The sequence below is a fragment of the Cyanistes caeruleus genome, chromosome 3, assembly GCF_971803275.1.
Source record: "Cyanistes caeruleus chromosome 3, bCyaCae1.hap1.1, whole genome shotgun sequence".
In the NCBI taxonomy this organism is placed as follows: Eukaryota; Metazoa; Chordata; class Aves; order Passeriformes; family Paridae; genus Cyanistes; species Cyanistes caeruleus.
Window position 1 is genome coordinate 506850 of NC_141703.1, and position 13404 is coordinate 520253.

At 51.9% G+C, this 13404-nt stretch overlaps 1 long non-coding RNA gene across 1 annotated transcript; it reads right to left on the minus strand.

Moving 5' to 3' along the window:
• Window positions 1–1117: 1117 nt before the first annotated feature.
• On the minus strand, window positions 1118–12909 carry LOC147653858 (uncharacterized). The gene is made up of 11 exons (XR_015284009.1): window positions 12736–12909; window positions 8352–8443; window positions 5997–7074; window positions 5874–5915; window positions 5614–5779; window positions 5452–5530; window positions 4279–5374; window positions 4156–4197; window positions 3898–4061; window positions 3736–3814; window positions 1118–1976 (listed from the first exon to the last, which is right to left on the minus strand). It is a non-coding gene; the product is annotated as an uncharacterized LOC147653858 (long non-coding RNA).
• Window positions 12910–13404: the final 495 nt, after the last annotated feature.

Below are 13404 nucleotides of genomic sequence, written 5' to 3' on the forward strand. Positions count from 1 at the left end.
TAAGGGAAAGCACATACAACACAGGAGGCACAAAAGACACAGAAGGCACGATGGACGAGTGACAGGACGCGCCCAGAGGCTGCTCTGTCCTGCACACCTCAGCACTGTGAACAAAAGTGAGGCTCTCCCACCGTGCAGCCTAAGGCGCCACAGCCTGAACCGCCCCGACCCGGCACCCCGCTTTCATCCCCTCTGCGGGTCGTAGCCTTTGACTCAGCTCTCGGATGCCCGCTGGGGAGGATCCACACGGAGCGCCAAGGAAGGCCGCCTGGCTATCCAGGAAGTTCCTGCCATCGCCAGGCTGTCGTCTCTCCGTCAGCTACCAAAAATAAAACAGAAAATCAGCAGCTGATCTGTGCAGGGCGTCGGCCAAAACCCGACAATTCCGCTACTCACGGTCTCCTGCGAACGGCCGTGTCCTGAGGCCGCACGATACGGCCACGCCGGGACCAGGCAGCGCCGTCGCAGGGCGCGCCTGAGTTAAGAGAAGAAAAAGTAATGTGGCGTTGCTGAGACTTGAACAGGCCCTCGCTCCTCCTCCTGACATCCCCAACTCACGGGAAGCCCTCGGCCCCTTCCTGAAGGCCACCCACACGGCCCCTTTACGTGGAAAAGGCTCCGTCACGCGGTCCCTGTGACGCTTCCGCAGGGCTCACGGGAGCGGCGAAGCAGGCGTGCCGGCCGGCTGGCGACGGGGTCTCGACGAAACGCGACTGGACCGCCTAAAGCATGCAAACAAGAAGGGACGCTTGGCGTTGCACCAGAAACTGAGAGCCCAGCGATAACAACAGCCTCCCTCCACCGGTCAACGCTCACCTTGCCCGCTTCACCTTGACTGCTGCTAGCCGGCTCTATTTCCTAAAAATAAAGACAAAGAGGAGACCTGTAACAACACAGGGACCGGTTCCAGTTGCCCTGCAAAGACAAACATTGACTTACCTTCTCAGGGGAACCCCCTTACCCTGGATGGGGCGCTCTGCCACCGATTTCATCCGTCCGCATCTGAAAGAGAGCTGAGACAAAAGGCAAAGTGCTGCAGGGTAACTTCACAGCTCCAGACATCTTGCGTTGCTCTAGGGATATGTTCTAGACCCCAACTACACCCTACATCACAAATTTCAAATTACAGGGGCCTTGGACTTGGCCTTTTACACCTACAGCCAGGCTGGGCAGCAGGGCAGAGCAGCTCCGGGACAACTACACCCAGACACCCGTGACACACCACACAACGGACGAGGGGACACAATGGGGAGACAAAACTCTGGGCCACAAGGACGGCCACAAGGACTGAGAGAATGCGGAATGAGATGAGCCGGGTGAGAATGAAGGCGAGCTGATGAAGCTCGCAGAACCCGGGAGGAAGAAGATGCTGACAGAATGACAAACTCCAGGAACCGCCAAGACGGAGGCCCAAGAATCTTATGGCCGCAATCCTCTACCTATCTTTGCGTTTCTTCAAGTCCTAAGCCGCAACAATGGATCCTCGCGGCGCACGGCTGTTGACACAGCTCGGAACAAGAGGTCTAAAAGACATCCAATCGGATGCTTGTCCAAAGAGACGCGATTCCAAGGCCTCTGAGAGCTGCCAAGCTGAGGAGCCCAGAGATTGGAGATGTTATAAGTGTTGCTGGGGTTTCTGGTAAGCCCCCAGAAGGGATAAGGGAAAGCACATACAACACAGGAGGCACAAAAGACACAGAAGGCACGATGGACGAGTGACACGACGCGCCCAGAGGCTGCTCTGTCCTGCACACCTCAGCACTGTGAACAAAAGTGAGGCTCTCCCACCGTGCAGCCTAAGGGGCCACAGCCTGAACCGTCCCGACCCGGCACCCCGCTTTCATCCCCTCTGCGGGTCGTAGCCTTTGACTCAGCTCTCGGATGCCCGCTGGGGAGGATCCACACGGAGCGCCAAGGAAGGCCGCCTGGCTATCCGGGAAGTTCCTGCCATCGCCAGGCTGTCGTCTCTTCGTCAGCTACCAAAAATAAAACAGAAAATCAGCAGCTGATCTGTGCAGGGCGTCGGCCAAAACCCGACAATTCCGCTACTCACGGTCTCCTGCGAACGGCCGTGTCCTGAGGCCGCACGATACGGCCACGCCGGGACCAGGCAGCGCCGTCGCAGGGCGCGCCTGAGTTAAGAGAAGAAAAAGTAATGTGGCGTTGCTGAGACTTGAACAGGCCCTCGCTCCTCCTCCTGACATCCCCAACTCACGGGAAGCCCTCGGCCCCTTCCTGAAGGCCACCCACACGGCCCCTTTACGTGGAAAAGGCTCCGTCACGCGGTCCCCTGTGACGCTTCCGCAGGGCTCACGGGAGCGGCGAAGCAGGCGTGCCGTGCCGGCCGGCTGGCGACAGGGTCTCGACGAAACGCGACTGGACCGCCTAAAGCATGCAAACAAGAAGGGACGCTTGGCGTTGCACCAGAAACTGAGAGCCCAGCGATAACAACAGCCTCCCTCCACCGGTCAACGCTCACCTTGCCCGCTTCACCTTGACTGCTGCTAGCCGGCTCTATTTCCTAAAAATAAAGACAAAGAGGAGACCTGTAACAACACAGGGACCGGTTCCAGTTGCCCTGCAAAGACAAACATTGACTTACCTTCTCAGGGGAACCCCCTTACCCTGGATGGGGCGCTCTGCCACCGATTTCATCCGTCCGCATCTGAAAGAGAGCTGAGACAAAAGGCAAAGTGCTGCAGGGTAACTTCACAGCTCCAGACATCTTGCGTTGCTCTAGGGATATGTTCTAGACTCTAACTACAACTGACATTACAAATTTCAAATTACATCACAAATTTCAGTCACAAATTGCCTTGGACTTGGCCTTTTACACCTACAGCCAGGCTGGGCAGCAGGGCAGAGCAGCTCTGGGACAACTACACCCAGACACCCGTGACACACCAGACAACCGACGAGGGGACACAATGGGGAGACAAAATTCTGGGCCACAAGAACGGCCGCAAGGACTGAGAGAATGCGGATCAAGATGAGCCGGGTGAGAATGAAGGCGAGCTGATGAAGCTCGCAGAACCCGGGAGGAAGAAGATGCTGACAGAATGACAAACTCCAGGAACCGCCAAGACGGAGGCCCAAGAATCTTAAGGCCGCAATCCTCTACCTATCTTTGCGTTTCTTCAAGTCCTAAGCCGCAACAATGGATCCTCGCGGCGCACGGCTGTTGACACAGCTCGGAACAAGAGGTCTAAAAGACATCCAATCGGATGCTTGTCCAAAGAGACGCGATTCCAAGGCCTCTGAGAGCTGCCAAGCTGAGGAGCCCAGAGATTGGAGATGTTATAAGTGTTGCTGGGGTTTCTGGTAAGCCCCCAGAAGGGATAAGGGAAAGCACATACAACACAGGAGGCACAAAAGACACAGAAGGCACGATGGACGAGTGACACGACGCGCCCAGAGGCTGCTCTGTCCTGCACACCTCAGCACTGTGAACAAAAGTGAGGCTCTCCCACCGTGCAGCCTAAGGGGCCACAGCCTGAACCGCCCCGACCCGGCACCCCGCTTTCATCCCCTCTGCGGGTCGTAGCCTTTGACTCAGCTCTCGGATGCCCGCTGGGGAGGATCCACACGGAGCGCCAAGGAAGGCCGCCTGGCTATCCGGGAAGTTCCTGCCATCGCCAGGCTGTCGTCTCTTCGTCAGCTACCAAAAATAAAACAGAAAATCAGCAGCTGATCTGTGCAGGGCGTCGGCCAAAACCCGACAATTCCGCTACTCACGGTCTCCTGCGAACGGCCGTGTCCTGAGGCCGCACGATACGGCCACGCCGGGACCAGGCAGCGCCGTCGCAGGGCGCGCCTGAGTTAAGAGAAGAAAAAGTAATGTGGCGTTGCTGAGACTTGAACAGGCCCTCGCTCCTCCTCCTGACATCCCCAACTCACGGGAAGCCCTCGGCCCCTTCCTGAAGGCCACCCACACGGCCCCTTTACGTGGAAAAGGCTCCGTCACGCGGTCCCTGTGACGCTTCCGCAGGGCTCACGGGAGCGGCGAAGCAGGCGTGCCGGCCGGCTGGCGACGGGGTCTCGACGAAACGCGACTGGACCGCCTAAAGCACGCAAACAAGAAGGGACGCTTGGCGTTGCACCAGAAACTGAGAGCCCAGCGATAACAACAGCCTCCCTCCACCGGTCAACGCTCACCTTGCCCGCTTCACCTTGACTGCTGCTAGCCAGCTCTATTTCCTAAAAATAAAGACAAAGAGGAGACCTGTAACAACACAGGGACCGGTTCCAGTTGCCCTGCAAAGACAAACATTGACTTACCTTCTCAGGGGAACCCCCTTACCCTGGATGGGGCGCTCTGCCACCGATTTCATCCGTCCGCATCTGAAAGAGAGCTGAGACAAAAGTCAAAGTGCTGCAGGGTAACTTCACAGCTCCAGACATCTTGCGTTGCTCTAGGGATATGTTCTAGACTCTAACTACAACTGACATTACAAATTTCAAATTACATCACAAATTTCAGTCACAAATTGCCTTGGACTTCGCCTTTTACACCTACAGCCAGGCTGGGCAGCAGGGCAGAGCAGCTCCGGGACAACTACACCCAGACACCCGTGACGCACCAGACAACCGACGAGGGGACACAATGGGGAGACAAAACTCTGGGCCACAAGGACGGCCACAAGGACTGAGAGAATGCGGAATGAGATGAGCCGGGTGAGAATGAAGGCGAGCTGATGAAGCTCGCAGAACCCGGGAGGAAGAAGATGCTGACAGAATGACAAACTCCAGGAACCGCCAAGACGGAGGCCCAAGAATCTTATGGCCGCAATCCTCTACCTATCTTTGCGTTTCTTCAAGTCCTAAGCCGCAACAATGGATCCTCGCGGCGCACGGCTGTTGACACAGCTCGGAACAAGAGGTCTAAAAGACATCCAATCGGATGCTTGTCAAGAGAGACGCGATTCCAAGGCCTCTGAGAGCTGCCGAGCCGAGGAGCCCAGAGATTGGAGATGTTATAAGTGTTGCTGGGGTTTCTGGTAAGCCCCCAGAAGGGATAAGGGAAGGCACATACAACACAGGAGGCACAAAAGACACAGAAGGCACGATGGACGAGTGACACGACGCGCCCAGAGGCTGCTCTGTCCTGCACATTTCAGCACGGTGAACAAAAGTGAGGCTCTCCCACCGTGCGGCTTAAGGGGCCACAGCCTGGACCTCCCCGTCCCCAAAGCTGACTCAGATATCCCAGGTCACAAGTCCCGACCCGGCACCCCGCTTTCATCCCCTCTGCGGGTCGTAGCCTTTGACTCAGCTCTCGGATGCCCGCTGGGGAGGATCCACACGGAGCGCCAAGGAAGGCCGCCTGGCTATCCAGGAAGTTCCTGCCATCGCCAGGCTGTCGTCTCTCCGTCAGCTACCAAAAATAAAACAGAAAATCAGCAGCTGATCTGTGCAGGGCGTCGGCCAAAACCCGACAATTCCGCTACTCACGGTCTCCTGCGAACGGCCGTGTCCTGAGGCCGCACGATACGGCCACGCCGGGACCAGGCAGCGCCGTCGCAGGGCACGCCTGAGTTAAGAGAAGAAAAAGTGATGTGGCGTTGCTGAGACTTGAACAGGCCCTCGCTCCTCCTCCCGACATCCCCAACTCACGGGAAGCCCTCGGCCCCTTCCTGAAGGCCACCCACACGGCCCCTTTACGTGGAAAAGGCTCCGTCACGCGGTCCCCTGTGACGCTTCCGCAGGGCTCACGGGAGCGGCGAAGCAGGCGTGCCGTGCCGGCCGGCGACGGGGTCTCGACGAAACGCGACTGGACCGCCTAAAGCATGCAAACAAGAAGGGACGCTTGGCGTTGCACCAGAAACTGAGAGCCCAGCGATAACAACAGCCTCCCTCCACCGGTCAACGCTCACCTTGCCCGCTTCACCTTGACTGCTGCTAGCCGGCTCTATTTCCTAAAAATAAAGACAAAGAGGAGACCTGTAACAACACAGGGACCGGTTCCAGTTGCCCTGCAAAGACAAACATTGACTTACCTTCTCAGGGGAACCCCCTTACCCTGGATGGGGCGCTCTGCCACCGATTTCATCCGTCCGCATCTGAAAGAGAGCTGAGACAAAAGTCAAAGTGCTGCAGGGTAACTTCACAGCTCCAGACATCTTGCGTTGCTCTAGGGATATGTTCTAGACCCCAACTACACCCTACATCACAAATTTCAAATTACAGGGGCCTTGGACTTGGCCTTTTACACCTACAGCCAGGCTGGGCAGCAGGGCAGAGCAGCTCCGGGACAACTACACCCAGACACCCGTGACACACCAGACAACGGACGAGGGGACACAATGGGGAGACAAAATTCTGGGCCACAAGAACGGCCGCAAGGACTGAGAGAATGCGGAACAAGATGAGCCGGGTGAGAATGAAGGCGAGCTGATGAAGCTCGCAGAACCCGGGAGGAAGAAGATGCTGACAGAATGACAAACTCCAGGAACCGCCAAGACAGAGGCCCAAGAATCTTAAGGCCGCAATCCTCTACCTATCTTTGCGTTTCTTCAAGTCCTAAGCCGCAACAATGGATCCTCGCGGCGCACGGCTGTTGACACAGCTCGGAACAAGAGGTCTAAAAGACATCCAATCGGATGCTTGTCCAAAGAGACGCGATTCCAAGGCCTCTGAGAGCAGCCGAGCCGAGGAGCCCAGAGATTGGAGATGTTATAAGTGATGCTGGGGTTTCTGGTAAGCCCCCAGAAGGGATAAGGGAAAGCACATACAACACAAGAGGCACAAAAGACACAGAAGGCACGATGGACGAGTGACACGACGCGCCCAGAGGCTGCTCTGTCCTGCACACCTCAGCACTGTGAACAAAAGTGAGGCTCTCCCACCGTGCAGACTAAGGGGCCACAGCCTGGACCTCCCCGTCCCCAAAGCTGACTCAAAAATCCCAGGTCATGAGCCCCGACGCGGCACCCCGCTTTCATCCCCCCTCTGCGGGTCGTAGCCTTCGACTCAGCTCTCAGATGCTTGGTGGGTGGATCCACATGGGGTGCGAAGGAAGGCCTCCTCGCCATCTGGGAAGTTCCTGCCATTGCCAGGATGTCGACTCCTTGTCAGCTACAACCAAGAAGACAAAATATCAATGCAGGAGCTTAGTCCTACATCTGTGAAAACCCAGCACTTACCTTCTCTAGAGAATGCCCAGGTTCATGGGCTGCACACTTCACCCCACAGGGAGGCAGAGGCTTGCTTCACAGCAGTATTGGCTGACAGCCAAACGACCACCACCTCAAGGAGGGGAGGAAGACTCTCCAGTCAGTGAGGGCCAGGGAGCCCAGGGTACCCCAAGGATAGAAACCCCAGCTTATACGACAGCAGTAGGCCCGAGCACTCACTATCGCTTCCTGGCTGGCCCTAGCACCAGGGAACTGCCTGCACCTCTCGGGGGTTCTGGCACTCTGCTGCTTTCGGGTTCCTGCCTGCAGCTGTCTCAAGGAAACGGGAGTGCTGTGAGGGCTACTGTTTGGGGTTTGAATAGTCCTGTACTCTACCTTATATCCCAACCTATACCCCTTTTCTTTTCACTGTTTGTCTCCAGCCCTCGAGACCTTGACCTCTGAAGCCCTCCCTCAGCCTCTCCGTGTCACTGCCAAGCTGCCCCGCTGAACCCTACAAACTTACAACCCTATGCTTGCAACCGGGGATGCTCCTTATCCATAGGCCCCAAGAGATGTCCCTTAGCCTGGACCAGGCAATCCACAGTTGCTCCCTACCCTACCTAAGTTTGGCCCTGAGACAGGGCAGAGGCTGACAGAGCCGAACTCTTTGCGGAGGCCAGGCACGAAGCCTTACCAACCGCCGCCTCGAGGAGGGGTGGGAGCAATCCCCGGCTGCGGAGGGACAGAGAGCCCAGGGTGGGGCGGGGCGGGAAACCCCCTGTTTCCCCAACCCTGCGGATCGTCCCCCCACTATCTCTTCCTGGCTGGCCCTAGCACCAGGGAACTGCCTGTACCTCTCGGGGGTTCTGGCACTCTGCTGCTTTAGGGTTCCTGCCTGCAGCTGTCTCAAGGAAACGGGAGCGCTGTTAGGGCTGCTGTTTAGGGTTTGGGGTGGGGTATACCTGAACTCCACCTTACCTATACCCCTTCTTTTCACTGTTCACTCAGCCTTTTTATTTTTGGAATTCTTGTGACAGATTGAGGGCACTGAGGAAGGACTGCCAAAATGAAATCAAAAGGGAAAAGGAGAAAGATCACCCCTGCAAATCCACACTGGCTCAGCTGTTCAGGTGCTGCTTCCTGGCAGAAAGCTTTGTCCCTCACCACCTCCTTTATGCAGTGCTCCACGTCCAGTTGCATCCACGTGCTCCCCCAGACCCTATGAGATGCTCTCACCATCACTCCATCAGATGCCACTGGGAGCCCACCAGAAACTCCTCTCCTTCAGCAGTTCCATGCCAAAGTTGTTTTGCCACTCGTATTTGGCCCTGTAATAACAGCAAAATCGTTGCCCTCTGTCAGGTATGTGTTGTTAGACACAGGTTTTTCCATAGCCATCTTTTCAAGAACGAAGTGCCATCCCTGCTTGATTGCTAAATTAACAGTAAATTCTGGAAAACCTAAATGAGAAAAAGAATCTAAAAGACTGACGAGTTAATATGGGAACCTTTATGTGATTAAACTAGTATGTTTTGAAATAAAGTGAATTCTTCCAGGTCTACTGCAAAAATCTAATTCCTAAAAAAAAAAATAACCAAAAAACAAACAGCATCAAATTCTCACCCATATGATCAATAAAGTCACAATACCTCCACCAGCCAAGGGAAAAAAATCTTAACCTAGAAAAAATCCAAACCACCTCAAAAAGATTCAACACTGAAACACAATGCATCCTAACACTTAAACTAACAATACTAAAATAAATTTTAAAAACAAGTATTCCCTCTATCCACACCAACCCAATACCACATAAAACAAATAAAGTACTCTCATCACAGCACCCCCAAATCAAAAACCTAAATTGCACTAAAATCTTTAAAATAATCACAAGTTAACCCCAAAATAAAGTTTAGTCTCACTAACAAAAAAAACCCAAAACAGGTAACACAAACAAAACCCACACCGTACAACCACCAGCAAAAACAGATGCTATGCTCTTTCACTAACAGTTCTTATCACATCAGCAAAGTTAAACATAAATAAAAAGCAACGCTATTGAACTCCACACATCACACCAACTATTAAAAAAAAAAATCAAACCAAGTCACTGAACTCAAAGCCATTCAACTAACCCTAAACATTAGTAAAAAAACCCCAAAGCTCTACATTTATAGTAATACTTAAATAATTACCAAGACTCTATAAAAGATTAATAACTAATTAAAAACAAAAAACCAACCAAAACTACAAAAAGTTAAAAAACACCACCCCCAAAAATATACCTATAAAAAGCCACCATATAAATGCCTGTGTCCCCAGAAATGAAGCTAATAAGAAACACCACAACAGAAAGGAATCCAAACTTATCATCAACACCTAAACTAAAAAACACAACGTTAAATAAATAGAACATATACATTATTATACGCCAACTACAAACAAAATAAAATTATACAATCAATTAGTAAAAATCACCTTAGGACCACTCAAAAAACTTCCAAAAATTAAAAACTGCATCTAACAAAAGCCAACTAATTAACACCCAAAACTCAGCTAACCAAACAAACCCTACCCCCTCTGATCCCCTACATACAATAAACAAAACCAAATAATGCATATCAAAATCTATTTTAATTGATTCTACCTAAAATACAAACCAACCCATTCATAAAATCATCTTTATTCAAAAACCAAATTTCACGTAGTGAACACAAAAAAATGAAACAACACACTATGTGCCACCAAAAAAACTAATATTGAATAAAAACCACATAAATAACTCTGCTTACTAAATATTACTACCACTATTTATATTTACCTGTATCTCTATAAAAGTATATCTAAAAGTAAAAAATAATTTGACCATTAAGCCAAAGATATACAATAAAAAATAAGATGTCCTAAAATTACATTATATTATATCCCCACCATCTGCTTTATGCTTAAACAAATTCTGTAACTTCAAAACTAGCAAAGAAAAAAACTTTTAACGTACAATCTGTATACAATACTAATACACTCTACCCCAAATTCTCTCTCAACTCTATTGTTTAACAGAGACAACAAAAAATCCATTTTTTACTTTTTTAAAAATAACTTCTCATAGAGAGGAATGACGGGTTTGTCTTTATAAACAAGCTGTGGGTCTGCTGATAAGATGCAGCTATCAGTGAGAGACAACAGAATCAATGGGATGGATTCCACTAAAAGATCAAAGAGGCACTGAAAGAGTATCATGAATTCCACAAAAGCTAAGAATTAAGAAGGGATTATGCGTGGGGGGGGAAAAGGTATCCCAGGTATCAGGCGTTCCGGGAAGCCTGTACCTCTCAAGTACCTCAGCCTATGGGGAAAGAGAGAAGGGACAAGCGGCCAGGAATTAGGATAAAAAGGAGGCTCTGCACCCTCCAAAAATTAGAGAAACCCCAGGGGAATGCCCCATGGCCTCTCCCTTTATTCGAATAAAGAAAAAGGACTCCTCTGTCTCCTTTTTGGACATAAACCTCTGGTGTTTGTGGATTAATTTTCCTGACATCATTGATTAGTGAATACAAAATAATTGCCAAAACCATAGTAACTTCTTCTAAAACTGTTCAACTTGACTCCAATCCCAAAACCCAAGCTACCACCAAAACACCCCACGGCTCAAAAAGACCCACGCCACATCCCAAACACACGTGAAAAAAACCACAAAACCTTCTAAATCTCCTCATCTTTACTCCACAACAAATAAACTATCTAACGTTATTCATTCTTCTTCCTACGCCCTACTTATTAAAATAAACATTTTTTTTCACTTTTCCTCAAAAAAAAATTTCCTTTAAAATCTATTAAAAAACTAACTGAAACCTGATTTCTATCAAGAAACACATTCATGTTAAAACATTTCCTCCCAATTGATCTCAGACCTTTCCAAGGTTTGGATCCTGTTCCAGTGCACCTGAACCAAATCAACCTGCTCTGGGTCTGGAAACATCAACACCAAACCCAGAGCACGAAGCACCTCGCGGTCTCTACCCTGCTGTCCCCCCGGCCCTGCTCTCTCGCATCCTACGCTGCAGAGCGCTGGGAGCCAGGTTCAGCCCCGAGAATTGTCACATCCATTCCCTCGGACATTCCAGCTTCCACGGGGATATTGCGGGGACCCCCTGCATTCCATTCCCCAGTACAGCACCAAGACAAAGTTCTCACTCGGCCCGCGTCTCCAGAAAATCGCGTGCAAGGCTTAAATAAACCCCGAGGCTTGAGAAATACAGTCTGCCCGAAAAGCCCAGCTCTGCATCCAGGGGAAATGAACATCACAAACAGATTCACGCACCCCAGATGCACGGGACGCTGCCAGCTCGGACCTGCAGTTAACTCGGCAATGGAAAAACCTGAGCTCGAAGCCCTCCTGCGAGGGTACAAAAGGTATTGGACACAGTTTCTAGAAGGCACCACATCGTTATTTAAAGGCACAGCTCGGCTAAAGAGCAATATCGACAAAGCCCCGAGACAAAAAGCCCGGCAGGTCGGGCTTTTCCCCCTCCCCTCCTCCCAGCGGCTTTTGCCAGCGCACTCTGAAGCTGACAAGCCACAAGTGTCCCCCAGCGCCCCCGCCGGGACTCGCTCCCGGGCTGGCGCCGCTCCAGCTGCGGGGGGACCGGGGGAGCCACGCGAGCCCCGGCAGCGGCGGCACTCGGCACCCGGGGGCGGCCCCACGCTCCCGGCCGGAAAGCGGCTCCTCCGGCGGGCGGGGGCAGCTCCGGCCCCGGGAGAGCCCGGCCCGCCCAGCGGCACCGGGACCGGCCCGAAGGGGCCCCGGCGGTGCCCGAGCCCCGCGCCCGGAGCGGACAGAGCAGCCGGGACAGACACAGCTCCGCGCCGCGGCTCCCGCCTGCCCGCCCGGCCTCAGCACGGCTCTGTCACTCCTCGGGGGCTGCCCAGCCGCCAAATTCCCCAGGGAATGCCAGAAGCGCTGCCGTGCAGGGCTGTAAGGGGTCAGAATCGCTCTCAAAAGCAGCGCCACGGCTCCATGTGACCCCGCCTAATGCTGGAAAAGCCGGTGTTTCTGTCAATTGAACCCCGGAAACTGAGGCAACGGGGGGGGTGTTCGTGCCTTCTTAAACCAATACGATGGCAAATAAATGAGTGCTCCCCCCCTTCAATTTAATCCCCTAAAAGTAAAAAGTTGTTTTTCCCTTGATTGAAATCTCTCAAAGGATAGGAAAAGGAGAACACTCAATCAGACCCTTAAAAAGTAGTGACTATAAGGCTTCCTCCTCAATTTAAACCTCAGGATGATGGAAAGTGTGGGGGGGTTCCCCTCAAGTCAAACCCATAAAATAGCAACAATATTTCCCCCCTTCCATTTAAAATGGAACATGGGGATTCACTGTTCACTGATACCCCTAACACCCTGGAAAAGGCAGGTTTTCCTCCAATCAGTACCCTTAAAATCATAGGTGGACTCCCCCCAGTGTAAAAATAGATAATAACAGGAGTTTCTTCCCTCAATTTATGCCCCCCTTTTGTCCTCATAATACCCATTTCTTCCGGGGGGAATTGGGGAGCAAACGACAAAATGAAATCAAAAGGGAAAATCCCTTTTGCAAATCCCTGCGAACCCACACAGGCTTACTTGGCTCAGATGCTGCTTTAAACAATGCTCCATGTCCAGGTGTATCCAGCTGTTCTCCCAGATCCTATGAGATGCTCCCGGTATCGTTCCATGAGATACCCCCAGGGAACTCACCAAAAATCCCTCTGCTCCAACTGCTCCGTGCTCAAGCGAAGTGAGGAAAAACCCTCCCCCTAAAATAGCCCCGGCCAGGACCCACCCATTCTTTACCATAACTGCTCACACCTGGGGCTGTTCTGAGATCTCATTAACATCACTGCCCACCCTGCGGCTAGTGCCAGTTCAAGTGTGAGGGGTGGGCTGCTTATTCCCTCACTCCGGGTGTTCCCAGCAGTTTCACAGACTCTTTTCTCCCATCCCGATAGTTTCTCTGAGAACGGAGCTGTGTATTTAAATTGCCTTTTCTTTTCTCAGACAATTCCCACCAATCCAGACCTAAAGCTGACACAAGGAATGCTAGGTGCCACAAATCCAAATCCAGACTTGGTCATTCCTAAACCAGCAACTCTGAACACACAATCATGGGAAATTTGCATTAAATCAAACCTAACATTTAGGACACACCAAATGCTTCAGAATTCCCAGGAAACTTCCCATCATGTTCAGCTCCCAGGGTTTTTTTACCTTTGAGAACTTTCTCAGTCTTTTGCAGCAGCATATGCTTGTCTC